The sequence below is a fragment of the Petaurus breviceps genome, unplaced genomic scaffold (assembly GCF_028583685.1).
Source record: "Petaurus breviceps papuanus isolate PSGF00001 unplaced genomic scaffold, PetGlider_PUasm1.0 129, whole genome shotgun sequence".
Lineage (NCBI taxonomy): Eukaryota > Metazoa > Chordata > Mammalia > Diprotodontia > Petauridae > Petaurus > Petaurus breviceps.
Genome location: NW_027185665.1, coordinates 8,058,892 through 8,062,075, shown reverse-complemented (window position 1 = coordinate 8,062,075; position 3,184 = coordinate 8,058,892). Strand labels below are relative to the sequence as shown.

Below are 3,184 nucleotides of genomic sequence, written 5' to 3'. Positions count from 1 at the left end.
AGCAACAATACATTTCATATGTGGCACACACAGTTTTATCCAAGGACCAAAGCACTACACTCCTCCCGCACTGAGGACTTGTGTGCACCTAATTTTCACCTTAGATTGAATTATTGTTCAGTTGTTTCAGTCAAGTCTGACTCTTTATGACCCCATTAAAGTCATTTTAGGTTTTCTTGAAAAAGAGCCTGGAGTGGCTTGCCATGCCCCTCGTCAGCATAGTCTACAGAGGAGAAACTGAGGCAAACAGGGTTGAGTGACATGATAGAGGGACTCTAGTATAGGGGAAATCTATGCCTTTTGTGATCATATTGGAGTTGAGGTAGAAATCCTTACTCTTACGTTTTGCCTTAAATATACTCAGCACTTATTATATTGCCTGGTATGCAGTAAGTGTTTGATAAACATTAATTGATTAATTGATCTGAATTTGGACCAAAGCAAGTACAAACTAAGAGACTTGGGAATGTTTTTACTTGGGTTTTATTAATAAACCCAAATCAAAAGAGTTGAAATGAAGATTCAAGTAGTGAATCAGAAGGGAATAGATAGTATATAAATCAATCAATAAACATTTTTAAATGTCTACTGTGAGTCAACCACTATTCTAAGCTATTTCTCTGACTTACCCAATTTCCCTCAAACTTTGATCTTTGACTCATAATGCCACCACTGCCCGGCCTCTGTTCTGGCACTTCAGGAAGGTCCTGAGTTAGAACCATCATGCCTTCTCCTGACTCAACCACAGTAGGAATATTATGCTCAATTTTCTATAGTGTGATGGACCATCTTTGATAGCTTCTCTCTCTTTGGCACCTCTCTTTTTTCAAAGGGAGTTTTTCAAAGATGATTAGCAATGATTCAGCAGCTACACCCACAAGTTCTTTCACTATCATGGCAGGTGGATTGATCGGGCCTAATTATATAAACTTGGTAAGGTCTGGGAGATATTCTCTTACCATTCCTTTTGAAGTCTTCTTTGGTAGATGAATGGCTAACAGTAGAGATGCTGAAGAAATGGAAGTAGATGGAGGTCTTTTTAATGCCTTTGATTTCAGCATGAAGGGGTGTCCCAGGGAGAGGAACTCTGGGTTCATACCGACCCAGTTAAGAACCCCCAGTTATCCATAAACTTAAAGTATCACTTGAAGAAATGTATAGTGGTTGTACCAAACGGATGAAGATTTCCCAAAAAAAGGCTGAACCCTGATGGGAGAAGTGTTTGGAGGACAAAATTCTCAGCATTGAAATAAAAAAACAATGGAAAGAAGGAACAAAAATCACTTTTCCAAGGGAAGGAGATGAAATGCCCAATAGTATTCCAGCAGATACTGTTTTTGTCATTAAAGATAAAGAGCACACACAATTTAAGAGGGATGGATCAAATATTCTCTATCCTGTCTGAATCAGTTTGGGGGGGCCTTGTGTGGCTGCTCCATCAATGTCCCCACAATCAAAGGAAGAACCATCCCGATGTCCATAAATGAAGCTGTGAAACCTGGAATGAGGAGAATTATAGGCTATGGACTGCCCTTTCCAAAAATCCCTGACCAGCTGTGTGATCTGCTCATAGAATTTGAGGCGAACTTCCCAGAAACCCTGTCTTCAGCATCCAAAGAAGTCCTTCAGAAGTTATCTTCTGATCTCCCAGGAGGATGACGCACTCAGTTACCAGGGTTTTGGCAAGGCATTGAATAGACATATCATAGACAAAGTGGGGTGAATGCCGTGAAGGTTCAATGATATGCATGAATAGAGAGGGTCAAATAAAGGACAAAAGGGAATTTTCAGTTAAATATGGAGAGGAAAATCACTTACTGTATTTTATTTTCTTCTTAACCAGAAATTTCATTCACAATTTTGCTTACGTGTAAGATTTAGTTGTTTTGTGAAGCTAATGTATATATTGCTAATAAAGTACTCAAATATTCAAGTAAAAAAAAAGAAAATACATGGATATCCTGAAACAGTTTCAAGGACCCCCAGGAATCCCTTGACCACAATTTGAAACCACTGCACTAGTGGACCCCAATTTGTTTTTATCAGATTATATTTGCTTTTTGTCTTAAAGTCTCTAATTGACTTTGTTTATTACTCATACTGTACATTATACTCAAACATCTGAAGCAATCAAAGACTTGTGTTCTTCTTCTTAGATTCTGACTCTTCTGTGATGCCTGCTTATCTAGTCCAACCTACAGGTTTCTCTCCCATCTCCTAACTTTCATAACATTTACTGTCTGTATCAATTTCTTTGGACGTATACCATAATCATATGTTCCCTAGTGTTATTCTCTCATTAATCCGACTTAGAGCCTTGCCTCTATATTGGGGGTTTTTTTAGCCTTCATAAGGATTCAAAATACTTTCTTCCATGCCCTAGCCCCACCTCCAAGATCAACTAGCAAGAGTGCTGAGCACAGAGAAGATGCTCAGTAAACACATTGCATTTAATTGAAACAGAAGAGTCTGTGTCAATTGTCATAGAAGTCTCAGGGAGTTAGAGCATCAAGGAACAAAAAGAAGACATTCTACCTTTTGAACTCAAGAGACTTCATTAATAAGTGCCCTACTGAATACAAAAAAGATCTATAGAGAAAATGAATAAAACAGTCATCTTTAAATTATTGTAAATGTAATTCTTTAAACTGAAGCTAGAATACTGGGATGACATGGAGAAGTCCTCAAAAGATTTGAGGGCGGGGGATTAGATGAGAATGAGAAAGGCTTTGGTTCATAATCACATTTGGGGTCAGGTAGGAGAAAAGAGTTAACGCCAAAATATACAGGATTCACATTTCTAAAATATTGAAAATCACAGGCTTCAAAAGATAGATATAAATATAACTTAGGGGACGAGTGGGGGTGGGAGAGGGTGAAAAAGCCGTCAAGGAAAGAAATGAAAAGTGAAAGATTCAGTCAATCATCCAGATGTTTGGTGTTGTACAAATGTAAAATCCAGATGACTGACTGAATTCTTTATCACTTTTCATCCAGATGTTTTGGCACCATTTGGACCCAGCCACAGTTTAAGAGAAGATTTTCCTTTCTTTCTTTTTTCATGAATATTACACTTTCACAGATTCTCTAAGAGGAACATTATCTTGTCATTATTATGGTTGGCTTTCTAGACAGAGCTCAAAGTGTCTTTACAATTAAAATATAGAGAGATGATGTGACAATT

The 3,184-nt window shown here is 37.8% G+C and overlaps 1 pseudogene; it reads left to right on the top strand.

The window, feature by feature from the left end:
- The first annotated feature begins 969 nt into the window (after nt 1-969).
- Nucleotides 970-1,659, top strand: LOC138173573 (dnaJ homolog subfamily B member 4 pseudogene; annotated as a pseudogene).
- Nucleotides 1,660-3,184: the final 1,525 nt, after the last annotated feature.